Source organism: Mustela nivalis (assembly GCF_964662115.1).
Source record: "Mustela nivalis genome assembly, chromosome: 6".
NCBI lineage: Eukaryota > Metazoa > Chordata > Mammalia > Carnivora > Mustelidae > Mustela > Mustela nivalis.
In genome coordinates this window covers 32732601-32745898 of record NC_139025.1, presented here as the reverse complement: position 1 = coordinate 32745898, position 13298 = coordinate 32732601, and the positions used below count along the sequence as shown (strand labels likewise).

Here is a 13298-nt window from a genome sequence, read left to right as displayed (position 1 = left end):
ATGAAGTTCAAACAAAAGTAGGCTTTCAGCTCGCTGGAGCGCTGGCTCTGCCCGCACACCCTCCCTCCCCTGTCCTGCGAGCTCCCTGCAGACTCCCAGGTAGTTTTCCTTCCCAGCTCAGGTGTTTGTTTACCTGCCCTGCAAGGAGGAGGAGGCGGAGAGGAGGAGGTGGTGTTCTTGTGCTGGGAAGGTTTGCAGCCTAAAAGTCACAAACCCCACCTCTCTGTCCCCTTTTCTTCTTTAAGGGTAAGGGAACACTGCCTTTCAGACAAGGTCTCGGAAACTTCAAGCAAAACACAAAATGTGGGCCTTAGCCACTCTGGGAAGTGTTTGGGCCTCAGTTTAATCAAAAGGAGGTTTTCTTCTTTTTGCCTGACCAAAGCCTCCATACCCCTCAGAATCTTGAAGGGAAATTGTAAACCTTCTACCCAGGGCAGGTGAAGGAGGAGGAACTGGCTTGGGAGGATTTGGTTCAGAAGCAAAGGACTTGGTCATTTTGTTGTGGTTGTTCTAGGCCTGATGGGGAGCCCCCAGAATACTCCTTCATGGTTTGTTATAAATCAGGGTTGACTTACATTGCCTTGGTCACATTTCTATTTGCAAAGGCCGTAAGTGAATCCTGAGATGTATTTTTTTTAAATCACACTTTGATCCACATTTCACGTGTTGTCTCAGCTCACCAAGACTGTGAGTATTCAAGCTGAGAGAGCTCAAACAGACCAACCTCTTTCTTCTGCAAATGAGGGAACCTATCCAGAACCCCTCAGAAAGACGGGGCTGAGGGGGACCTGGAGGCCAGATCTCCTATGTCCATGATTGGATTCTTTCCCTTCTAATGGGCTAGTTAGGCATGGAATAAAGACCAGGTTTTCACTTACCGCTTCCTTACAAATCCTTCCCACATAAAGGATTCTGATTCAAGAGTCAGAAGCTTTGAGGAAAGGTTCCTGGTATTCACACAGCTCTGCGGAGAGATGAAAAATCTCTTCTCGGCCTATCCCTCAGAACTGCTGAGTGTGCTAGGACCACACTCACTACAAGCTTAGAGACCTAAGTTACGTTCGGCTGCTGGGGTTGCTAAGTGGCAGGGAAATTCTGGCTGCGTGTTTCCAGGCACCCTTCGGTCTTCTTAGGAATTTCTTCAAGCAACACTAAGTGTCCTTTCACCACTCTGTTGGCCAGTAAGCCCCCTATCTCTGGGGATGATAACAGCTCCCAGCCCCTCTGCCTGCAGATCAGCTCACAGCTGAGTTGCTGGGGAAAGTGTTACCTAGAATTGGCTTCTCTCTGCGATGAGTGTGCAAAATAGGAAAATAGGTTTGTGGTCCCTCGTGCACATACCTGCAGACTCAGAGATGTTGGAAGGTGTCCTAGGGCACCTTCAGTACAGTCAGTCTGCTTGGGGAAGATACAGTACAGTCTGCTTGGAGAAGAGCCGTCATCAACAGCCCCGTTGCATGACGGTACCTGTGTATCCGGGCAGGAGGTGGCATGATTTCTACCCCACTGAGCCGCAGAGGGTGGGATCCCTATAGATGACCTTGCGCTCGCACTTTTCACTCTGGCTGACCCTTCCTTTTCATATATTCTACATTGACCTACACCATCGCCCCGGTGCCCTGTGCCAGCAACCACTGATCTGAAGCTCTCCCGAGTTGGCAGACAAACTCACGTTTCGAGCCATCACGTGGGAACGCTGCCTTGTGGCCAAGCGTTTGGTTTCAGCGGCATCACCTTTTGACTGTTCTGCGGTGTGTGTGCAAGTATCTGAATATGTTCTTGCATTTTGACCTTGTTATTTTTTAAGAATGAGTGGAAAGTGGAAAAATGAAGTGCTGATGCTAGTGATAAGAAGGGCAGGTCTCCTAAACTTCATATAATTGAGACAAAGATGGAAATCATTAGGCGTGCAGCCAGTGGGGGAATGCGCGGCCTCCATCAGATGCTCCCTGGATTTCGGCCAGTCTCCTGTGTGCTCAGTTGCAAAGGAGAAGAATAAATTCGAGAGCGTATAGGACATTCTGGACCTAACACGGACAAAGATTGTATCGAAAGGTGTGATTGGGGTTTTCCCATGTTCCCTCCGTCCTAAAGCTGCATTGATTTCAAGACAGTTTTTCAGAGCAAGGGTGAGGGTGTTGCTGGGAGACTGGAAATCAAGAAATGAAGACAAGACAAGAAATCAAGAACATACAGTAGTAATGTTCAGCCCCCTGGGAACCGAAGCCTCCCTTACAGCTTTCAAGCGGGCTCTTTGCCTCTTGCCTCCACGTCGGCCAGTGAATTTTCAGGAAAGCCTTATAGGTAGGAAAGGTGAGAGTGTCCTATGGGCACGTTCTCTGTGGGGGCCCCCCAGCACCAGAGCCAGGGATCGGGCCTTTAATCAATGCGCCAGACGGGATGGAACTCAACACTTCCTCGTGCCAGGAAGTGTTCACAGCCCGCCTGTGCCCGGCTGACAGAAAACCATGAGGGTCAAAGCAAAGAATGCGGGGCTGGCCTTTCTGTTCTTTGGGGGCCCGCTCCCGTCAGAGCCATCACTCCAGCTGTCTCGAGAGGTGGGGAGGAGGCATGGTCTCCCCCTCGGCCATTGCACAGTCTGTTCCCTCTGCCTGGATCAGCTGCCCTTCCTCTCGGGCTGTGCGGCCAACTCCTGGCTGGTTGTTGAGGACTCAGCTCCGGGGTCTCCATCCCCTGCCTCATGCTTCCGCGCTGTCCCCGAGCACCCTCTGCCCACCTCCGCTTGGTGGAACCATGCCTGCTGGCCTGCAGGAGCTTTGAGGCCAAGGAGGTTTCCTGTGCGTTTTCACATCCTCAGCACGCGTGCTCGGCAGCCCTCGGGAAGCATCTGCTATGTGACCAAGCGACCTAGGGCGCGGGAGGCCCTCTGGAAGAGCTCTGTAGCACAAGACTATCTGTCAGGGCTTGCGGGTGTGACCTGGCACGGCCATTTTGAACCTCTTAGGCACTAAAGAAAAGCCCTTTCTTCATTCTCCAGAAGCCAAGCCGTTCGTCTCTAGGTTGCTCTCGGTCTGCTCCCAAGGTGCCCCCATCTGGAGGCTGTCTTGCCCACACCGGTGTCTTCAGTCCTGGGACTGCTGTGCCACCCTGTTCACCTCCTGGACGGTTCTCTGTGAAAACTTTTGCTAAGTAAACCCACTGACTTTTCCTCCAGCCATGGGATTCTTGCTGAATTCTTACCACTTTCCTCAGGCAGAAACAACCCAGAAGTGCTGTCTGATCCAAAGCATTTCCCAGGGAGGGCAGCCAAGTGAGTGCAAGAACCTCTCGGCCATCTGGGACTGTGATGTGATGTCTGAACAGGCTCTTTAGAAACACTCCAGCCTTTTCCAGGGATGCCATCCAGGCGGGGACACTCCACGTCAGCCCCTCTCAGTTGTCTGGGGGTAGATGCAGGAGTACTGGGTCGGAGGATTTACCTGACGGGGCCTCGGGCAGGCATCCCTGGGTCAGCTGTGAACAAGAAGGGGGTCCAAGCTCCGGTTTGCACCCCTCCACCCACAGAATGTTTCTGTGCCTAACACCCTTCCTGGCTGCCCTTGACTGTGACCATGGGAAGCCATGGTCTAAACAGCCTGAGGGGACTCAGTTCAGAGAAACCCACCCCTGGCCTGCCTCCCACCCCACCCAGCACGATGCCCCACGGGCCCCTTTCTGAGGCACCCCCACCGTCGCGGGCCAGCCAGCCTGCTCCCAGAGGTAGTGCCCTCCACGTACTCTCCAGGTCCTTGGAAGCTGGAGCTGCCTCTGGGGCAATGCCCAGAGTCCACTTGATAGAAAACCACTTGATAGAAAGCTGATTCTTTTCCTGTGGGGCAAACAGCTCTGATCAGAACACGTCTGTCAGGGGAGGACTTGGCAGAGCTGCAATGCCAGGCTCGGATGCATCTTTTCTATGTGATTTCCCAAAATTCAGGCAGGAAAACATGCCTTCCCCCTGAGCAGCCGGCTGCCCTGCCGGCGCTCGCATCCCCCAACAATATATAAAAGGAGCCAGTGGCCGGCCCCCAGCGAGGACAAGGCTGTGATTCAAGGAGGCTCCAGTGACATCCCCAGCGTGAGAGTGCAGCTGGGATGGTTTATGAACAGTGCTGAGTCCCAGGGGGAAGTCAGCCCTGTCCTCTAACCCACAAACGTCTATTGTTGGCTTTCTTGTTTTGCTCCAAATGTTTAGATGAGCTGAGAGCACAGAAAAGCCCCCAAATCAGGCCACTGGCCAGGGCCAGCCTGAAGCAAGGAAGCCTAGGGCTGGAACTCTATGGGACCCCCGCTGCCCCCGTTGTTCCCACCTCTCCCTAAGATGTGACCATGCCCAGGGGAGGAGGTGACAGGGTGACCCCTTCCTGGCCAGGGCTATTTGGACAACAGTGGACTTGGGTTCCCTCCCACAGGCAAGGTGTGACCACCCAGACTCAGTTGGTGGGCACACAGACACCACCAGCCTTGTTCGTTACCTTGTGGCTGTCCACAACCCAAGCAGGCAGTTGTCTCCCAAATGCTCCTCCCAGATGCGGTCTGATGGGAATAATTGAGCGCTAGGCCACCGTCTACATCAAGAACTTGGGCCCTACGGTCCAGCCTCTTGGGTTTGATTCCCCGCCCTAGTTCTACATAGCTGTGCAACCTTGACCAAGTGACTCAGCCTCTCTGAGCATCAGTTTCCTTCTCGGTAAAATGACACCTACCTTGTCAAGCCATTGTGAATTTAACAAGGGAACCCAAGTAGACACTGGCACAAAATGAGCCCTCAGTAAATACGGGTCATTTCTTACATTATTCTTACTCACCAGGGACCTCTATCATACCTTCCTGAAGCCACCCTCTCTGCCATGAGTACCCACTTTTGTACCTAAACCAAATACCTCTGACAGTCTCTAGTTGTGGGTCTGAGAACAGCTGTGTAAGACAAGCAGTGCCAGAGGAATGAAGGATGAAGTGCCTCATGACATAGGGGAGGAGAGAACGTGCTCAAAAGCCCGTAGCCTCCAGCTCCCCCTCCCCGCAGCCCCAGATCCCTCTCTCCAGGGCTCATGTTACCTGCCCTCCCCCACAGCTGGCGGTCCTCTGCCCCACCGTGTGGCCCGAGTCCCAGCAACCCCCAGCCCTGCCCAGAGAGCCCCTCTCCCTGTGCATGCACCTTGACACGCACCAATAGCCCGCATATGTGACTGGAAGCTAGAGGGACAGAGATAAAATTTCTGGAAATTTTGCTGGACAAGCAGAGGTAGGAATCCAGATCCCAAAAGCCAGCCTCCGGAGGTCTGAGTCCTAAATGCAGTTTAGAAAGGCTTTGTTGTGAAGGGGGCACAGAGACTACAGAGGGGCAGAGAAGCCAGGGAAGGCAAGAAAGAGTCCTGAGTTCCAGTCCTTCTTCTCCAGACAGTGCACATCCCTATTTGGAGATTTGGGATTTCTTCCTCCTGAAAAAACAGCACCAAGATGACCCCCCCCCCCACCTTTGGATTCATTAATCCTTTTAAGAATAAGGGCCTGGGAGCCTCCTGACAGGGCCATATGGTTTCCTTATCTTCCTAATCTCCCAGCACTCACCTTCCATTTGGAATGTTTATCCCAAGATAACGATCAGATTCCACTTAGGGTGATTGAATGGGGGCCCCCTTCTCCAAGCAGTCCCCCCACACCCCATTTCAAATGAATGGATGACCCAATCCAATAATAAATGAGCCAGGCCGGGTTCTGAGAATGGATAGGGCTCCTACCCCAGTCTCAGCCACCCCCACTCCCTGACACCCCAACCTCCTCTCCCTACAAATACCCACCTCTTTCACCAGAGCAGCCCCACTGTCAGTTGCTTTCCACAGTGGAATTCTGCATACGATTGTTGTTGACCAAACCGTAACTGCCCTAAGCGGTGTTCTAGAAGGCAAAGGTCTGACCCGCATATGTGACTGGAAGCTAGAGGGACAGAGATAAAAGGTATTATTACAAAAGGTAATGCAGCCACAAAGACAACCCCATATGCAATTTTATATTTTGTAATAGCCACATTAATAAGGTAAAAATGGGGGTGCCTAGCTGGCTCCGTCAGGGGAGCATACGGTACGGCTCTTCATCTTGGGGCTGGAGGTGTGAGGCCCATGCGGGGTGTAGAGACGACTTCAAAATACAATCCTGGAAAAAGAAAAAGTAAAAATGAACAGATGAAATTAATTTTAAAAATACATTTCATTTATAAGTATTATTACATATACAATGTTTATCTACTATCATACAACGATACCTTTTATTGAGCCCAAAAATATCATTTCAACGTGTAATCAATATAAAAATAATCTGTGAGGTGTTTCGTGTTTTCTTTTTTGTACTTGGCCTTCAAAATCTGGTGGATGTATTATACTTGCAACGTGCATGGATTCAGACGGCCACATCCTGGTTGCGGGTAGCCTGCGGAGGCTGGTGGCTGACGAATGATGGGGGGAGGATCCAGCTAGACTGTGTTAGGAGACCTGAGCCAAGGACAATTGTTATGGGCAACATGGCTATCCCTAGTGAGCTGGCTGCCCGAGAGCCTCTGTGAAAAGATGAGCAATCCATAACTTTGGTCCCAATCTAAACGGAAAGCCAGACCTCATCTTCCTACTCCTCCTAGACTTTCCCCTCCCAGGAAGGAAATCAGCCAGAGATGACAATTTTGTTAAAAACCGGGTTGTAATTGTGATTGATATTAATTTAATGTTTGTCATTTCACTTGCTAATAAAATTGTTCATTGACGCTTCTCCTCTAGGCTGTTCAAAGCTGAAGATGGGGCGCCTGGGGGGGCTCAGTGGGTTAAGCCTCTGCCTTTGGCTCAGGTCATGATCTCAAGGTCCTAGGATCGAGCCCCGCATTGGGCTCTCTGCTCAGCAGGGAGCCTGCTTCCCCTTCTCTCTCTCTCTCTGCCTGCCTCTCTGCCTACTTGTGATCTGTCAAGTAAATAAATAAAATCATTAAAAAAAAAAAAGTTGAAGATGGCACCACTGGGCATCAAGCAGCCATGCAGTGGGCTCTATGGTCTTTGGAACACGGGGAGGCCTGGCCCAAGCAGATAGAGTCAGATCACCAATGCCAATGGATGCTCCCTGATTCCAGGAAAGGGGAGACACAATTCGGACATTGAGGGGGCACTCAAGCAGAGCTCCCACGCACCATTCAGATGTTCTGGGCAAGGCAACACAAGAGGCCTGGGCCTGTGTTTGGGGAGTCATGTGTGCACGCTTGGTTCCTTCTGCCCAGTGAATCTTCCATGAACCAATAATGCACAGGTCTCCTGCTATACCCAGTGCCTTCCCTGATCTCAAGGTCAAGGTCAACATGATCCAAACAAAGAGATGGGTGGGAGGGGAGGCCTCTGGCAAAGCAGGAGCATGTTAGGCCAGTCCTGAGCCCCGCATGGAAGAAAGGTGGGGAGCAGATTCCTGGTGTCCTGGGGGAGGACCTCCCCACCACCCTGTACCAGACAGAGCTGCTCTCTGGCTCTCTCTGCTTTCATTTCCTTCGTGGTACTTACAGTCCTCGACAGGCCATTCTGTTTTTCTTTGCTGACCGCTGTCCTCAGTTTTGTATCTTGCTTCACTCCAGTGCCTAGAAGAGTGCCTGTCACTCTCCATAAACATTGGCTGACAGAGCACACAGTGCAGGGAGCTCGTGCCAGGAAACCGGCACAGGCCCGCCTGAGCCAGGAGCCCAGGAGTAGCCAGAGGAGGGAAAGGAGCCCATAGAAGAAACAGAGAGAGGACCGGGAGCGGGAGCCGAGGGGGAAACGGAGACGCAGAGAGAGGCGGTGGTCCGTGTGCGCGATTCGTCCAGGGATGGGAGACGGAGAAAACTTTGGAAAAGTGGAGGAATGTGACTGCAGCACAAAGGCAGCGAGATTATTTTGTCAGCAACATTTGGATCCCATTGGTGATGAGAGACATGTGGGCCCGGCAAGGAGACAATTGTGGTAGTCAAGACAGGATGTGAATAAGACATAAAGAAGCGTTTCATCAGTGGGGATGGAAACGAACCAGGGCTGCAGTCGCCAAGTCAAGGAGTAGGAAGGTCGGCCCCAGTGTTCCCGTGCGCGGCCTCTCGTGCGCCCTCGGTGCGCTCCACACGCGTGTGCACACCCGCAGACACGCACAAGCGGCTCACGAGGCGTGTTCATGCGCGGGCCCTTCCTCCCACGTTCTAGCTGACTGCCAACCCTGCTTTCTGCTTCAGTGTCTGGTCTTTGTCTTCTGCCTGCTTCTCCCCCATGACCGCCAGGGCAGCCGCCCTGTGGGCAAGGAGAAAGACAGGACCGAGAAGCTCTGGAGGAGGCCATGTCTTCCCCATCAACTGGCTAATTTGCTGCTGGCTAATCTGGGAGGGAAGAGGGCTTGAAGAAGGTCACAAGATCCTCAGGACAGAAGGGAGAGAAAAGTCCCCGCGAAGGAAGGCCTGAAGAGGAGAGAGACCCTCCTTTGAACGTGGCCGGGGAGGGCGAGCGTTCACGGACATCTACCACACGCTCACACATGTGTGGGCCACGTGAAGGTCGGAAATGGAGCCTGCGACCCGGAGGAGGCGATCGGCCTCTCGTTAGGAGTGGGTGGGGACGTGCTGGGGGATCCAGCTGAAACAAGGCTTGGATTGATGGCTCTGCTAGCCTAAATATAACTGCGCAGACAACTTCTTCCCAGCCCGGCCAGGCCTCAGAGCGAGCTCCAAGACCCCGTGTTGGAAAAGAAAAAAAAGAGAGAGAACGTGAGGGGAATCCACAGATGCAAAAGGTCACCCAGCCAGCCCTGTGAGTGTGTTGGGAGGAGGAAGATGGATGAGCTGGTTGTGTATACTCCACAATCCCCGGCCTCACCCTCGAGAAAGAAAGATGGAGCCTTGCCGTGGACGGCCCGGGGGGAGGCAGGGAGGGGGCTCTGGCTGGCCCAGGGGTGACGGTGGGGGCCTGGGCGTGTGCTCGGGGCGCCAACAGTCCAGTAGGAGTGAGCACACACACCTGCAGGGTGGGACAGACAGGGAGGGCCCTGGGTGACACACAGGCAGAGGACGGTAGGCGCTCCTCAGTTGGTACGGCCGGATGACCCGAAAAGTCAGAGAAGGAGGGATTCTAAATGAGGGATTTTGATGAAGACAGAAAACATGAGCACGGGCAGGATACATTTGGGCAACTCTGAGTATTCTGATTTCACATGAGAAAAAGCCAGGGGCTTGAGGTCTCCATGCCTCTTCCAGAAGCTTGTCCTTGTGTCTGTAGATGAGAAGGAGGTCGCTGAAGACTCGGAGGCAAGACAGGGACACGCCCCAGATGGACTGAAGGAAGACTGGGTTAGCAATGGGATATAGGGGGGAGGGGAATGGGGTGGGGAGAGCTCAGGAACACAAAGGTCAGTTAGGGATCTTAGTGGAGGCCTCCTGGCTACTGCAACAGCCTCCCCAGCCTGAGATACACACCAGAAGTTCATTTCTTGCTCACAGAACGCCAACCTGTGGGGCTCTGCTCCTGCGGTCATGCAAGGATCCTGACTGAGGGAAGCTGTGAAGCTCACCCTTCAGTAGACAACCATCTGCCACAGAACATGGAGGATCTCAGAGGTGGTTTTCCGGAGCCAGACATTGCATCGGCCGGACCTCAGCCTCTTGACCCCACCCACATGCAGGGGACCTGGACGGGGAGTCCCCCACTGGCCATACGTCTCTGCAGGGGGGCATGGCAATCTGGTGGTCATCTCTGCCACAGAACAGGGACAGGGACTGAGGTCAGAAGGAGGGTGTAGGCAGCAGAGATGCAAACGGGGAAGCAGGGAGAGTGTCCACATTTTGTAGGTGGGGGAGGAGCCAAAGAAGGAAAGCAGAAGGAGGCAGCTTGGAAAATAGACTCCATCACTACTGCAGACTTTAAGGAAGGGGGACTGAAAAAGAGCCCTTCGGTTGGAGTCCCACAGCCCCACAGCGGTGGGGCTGAGCCAGCTCTCAAGGCTTTGGAAAGCAGCCAACAGTGATTCCCAAGCACCTTCCGTAAGCACGTCCCATGAGCCCCTGGGAAGGCTTTATTTTTGCTTAACAACACGCTGTGGGGCAGCGGCAGGAATATGGGTTAGGAGTCAGAAGATCTGGGTTCGAATCCAGACGTAGCCACCTTAACCTTGCCCATCAGTGAAATGGGCATACTGGTACTTACTCTCCAAGTTTGTCGTAAGGGTCAGCAGTAACCTGTTCTGTAAAGACTTTCACTTGGTGTCGATACTCAGTAAGTCATGCAGCAAACATTTACTGTGCACCCACTGAGGGCCAGGGACTTCACTGGGTTTTGAATATCTAAAGGATCCAAACAAAATTCCTACCCCCAAGAAGCTTCGTCTCTGACAGGTGACAGACATACCAGCAGGTCCTAAACTACAGTGTGGCAAATGCAGGGACCGAGGTACTCCTAAGAGCAGAGGAGCCGTGAGGAGCAGCAGCACCGTGTGTGTGTTGGAGCTGGTGCTGGGACGCAGATGAGGCAGGAGTCTCAGAGTTTAGTGTCTCTGACCATGAAATTGAAGCAGAACGGGTGGACGAAAAGACGGGAGGTGTCTGCAGGACCCTGAGCGTGGGGACTAGCCCGTGTGGCAGCAGACCACAGAGCTTTAAGCAGGAGACTGATAATGGTCTTCTGTGTACACTGCTGAGCTCATCCTGGTTGCTACTTGGGAGGGAGGCTTCAAGAGAGGAGGCTAGAGGCAAGCAAGCCCAAGACCCAGCTCAGACACAAGACGATCAACGTCTGTAGAGGACAGTGTTAGTAGTAATGACATCTCTTACCACACAGGTGCCCTATGTGCCGGCCACTTGCTAAGGGCTTTACAAAGGGCTTTGTCTTTATTCTTTATACCCATTTAATAAATGCAAGAACCGAGACTAAGAAAGGTGAGGAAACAGCCACAAGGCCACACACCTAGTGAGAGGCAGAGCCAGGACTTTAACACAAAGCCAGAGGCCCTGACCATTTTGCCAATTCAGAAATATCGAGAGGACGGTGATTCCTGTCTCCCTCATCTGGGAAGGGGGTGCCTCCTCCAGCCACTGAGGCCAGAGCAGTGCCGGTCTGGGGGGAAGACAAGGAGTTCTGTTCGGGAAATGGTGGGTCTGAGGCTCCTGGAAGGGCACCTGATAGAAGCGTCCGGAAGAAGTCGGCGGGATCTATGTGGCCACCACAGCTATGAACATCATTGTCAACTCTGCTTTGGGTGCTACAAGGAGAAGGGGAGCCCAGAGGAGCATGGCAGCAGCAAAGGAATAAAGATTAAACCAGATGCCTATAAAATAAGTAAGTACTTTAGTTGGGCCGTCCTATTTCCTCATTGGAAGAGGGAAGTGAAGAAGTGGTCACAGGTGGACAGTAGAATCTCTCTCCTTCCCTGCCCTTCACAGGCACACCTCGGAGAAGCCGCCAGTTCGGTCCCAGGTCACTGAAATAAAACCTGCCAGATGTTTTGGTTTCCCAGAGCATATAGAAGTTATGTTTATACTCTCCTGTAGTCTCTTAGATGTGCAGTAGTATCACGTCTTGAAAACAAATGCATATACCTTAATTTAAAAATACTTCGTGGCTGGGACACTTGGGTGGCTCAGTCGGCTAAGTGTCTGATCAGGTCATGATCCCAGGGTCCTGGGATTGAAACCTACATTGGGCTCCCTGCTGAGTGGGGAGCCTGCTTCTCCCTCTCCCTCTGCCTGCTGTTCCCCCTGCTTGTGCTCTCTGTCAAATACATAAATAAAATCTTTAAAAAAAAAAAAATATGGGGCACCTGGGTGGCTCAGTGGGTTAAGCCTCTGCCTTCCACTCAGGTCATGATCCCAGGGTCCTGGGATTGAATCCCACATGGAGCTCCCTGCTCAGTGGAGAGCCTGCTTCCCCCCCTCTCTCTGCCTGCTTCTCTGCCTACTTGTGATCTCTCTCTCTCTCTCTCTCTCTGTCAAATAAATAAAAATAAAATCTTAAAAAAAAAAAAAAAACTTCATAGCTAAAAAGTGCTAACCATCAACTGAGCTTTCAGTGAGTCGTAATCGTTTTGCCCATGGAAAGTCTCCCCTTGATGTCAATGGCTGCTGGCTGTTAGGTGGTTGTGACAGTTTCTTAAAATAAGACAGCAACAGAGCTCACGATGTCAGCTGACTCTTCCTCCTGCGAACGATTTCTCTGTAGCATGCCACGCTGTTCGAGGGCACTTGACTTCTTCCAAAATTGGAGTCCATCCTCTCAAACCCTGAGGCTGCTTTATCAAATGCATTTATGTCATATTCTAAATCCTTCGTGGTTGGGCACCTGGGTGGCTCAGTTGGTTAAGCAACTGCCTTCGGCTCGGGTCATGATCCCAGACTTCCAGGATCAAGTCCTGCATCTGGCTCCCAGCTCCAGGGGGGGGTCTGCGTCTCCCTCCAACCTTCTCCCTTCTCATGCTCTCTCTCTCTCTGTCTCTCTCTCAAATAAATAAATTTTTTAAAAAATTAATTAATTAACTAATTAAATAAATCCTTGGTGGTCAGTTCAATAGTCTTGGCAGCACCATCCCCAGAAGACCATCCCACCTCAAGAAACCACTTTCCTGGCTCATCCTCAGGAAGCCACTCCGTCCCCCCGCCATCTGTCCAAGTTTGATCACGAGATCGCCACAATTCCGTCCCATCTCCAGGCTCTACTTCTCATTCTAAGCTCTCCGGCTATTTCCACCACATCTGCAGTTACTTCCTCCATGGCAGTCTTGAAACTTCAGTCTGTAAAAATCACAGTATCTGCAAAGCACAATAAAGTGAAATGCACTAGGATGAGGTCTGCCTGTATCACTTCCTTTTATCCTGGTCCTCTGCAGAAGAGGCACACGTGTTCAGAACACATAACTCACGGAAAATACCATTGACGCTAAACACGTGCCAGGAAAGAAACCAGCCCAGTCCTCCATCTTCCCTTCTCTGGAAGGTCTGGGAGGGTCACCCACCCCTCCTCGAAGGCCACGCCTCAAGCCCAACAGCATCGGGTCCCAGCCGTCCCACTCCCTGCAGAGACACAGGTTCCCAGGGTAGAAAAACTGAGATGGGAAGGGGGACAGGGCCTCTCTGCATGAGAGAAGGTTCTAGAATCAGAAAGTCGCCATCTCTCAGCTTCCGTTTTTGGACTTGGACTCTCCCAGGGTGGGTCGCCAGCCTTTCGCCAGAGCTGCCTATTCTTTTTTATGGGGGCACTCTGCCACTGTCTGCCTCCGTCTGTTCCCTCCTCTTCTGTCCCAAGACTTCCCCTTCTCCCTTCCTCTTCCTGGGC

General features: G+C 52.4%; 1 long non-coding RNA gene across 1 annotated transcript; it reads right to left on the bottom strand.

Moving 5' to 3' along the window:
• Positions 1-5996: 5996 nt before the first annotated feature.
• On the bottom strand, positions 5997-8201 carry LOC309867579. The gene is made up of 2 exons (XR_014313250.1): positions 7530-8201; positions 5997-6153 (listed from the first exon to the last, which is right to left on the bottom strand). It is a non-coding gene; the product is annotated as an uncharacterized lncRNA (long non-coding RNA).
• Between the last annotated feature and the right edge of the window lie 5097 nt (positions 8202-13298).